The sequence below is a fragment of the Mandrillus leucophaeus genome, unplaced genomic scaffold (genome assembly GCF_000951045.1).
Source record: "Mandrillus leucophaeus isolate KB7577 unplaced genomic scaffold, Mleu.le_1.0 Scaffold2429, whole genome shotgun sequence".
Taxonomy (NCBI): domain Eukaryota; kingdom Metazoa; phylum Chordata; class Mammalia; order Primates; family Cercopithecidae; genus Mandrillus; species Mandrillus leucophaeus.
The window spans coordinates 10,139-10,416 of record NW_012102509.1 but is presented as its reverse complement, the minus strand read 5'-3'; positions in this window follow the sequence as shown (position 1 = coordinate 10,416).

The window sequence follows — 278 nt, the reverse complement described above, 5'->3', positions numbered from 1 at the left end:
GGGACTTTGAGACATAGGGTCTGTGTGTGTGTGTGTGTGTGTGGTGGGGGACTTTGAGACATAGGATCTGTGTGTGTGTGTGTCTGTGTCTGTGTGTGTCTGTGTGTGTGTGTGTGGTGGGGGACTTTGAGACATACGGTCTGTGTGTGTGTGTGTGTGTGTGTGTGTGTGTGTGTGTGGTGGGGGACTTTGCGACATAGGGTCTGTGTGTGTGTGTGTGTGTGTGTGGTGGGGGACTTTGAGACATACGGTCTGTGTGTGTGTGTGTGTGTGTGTGT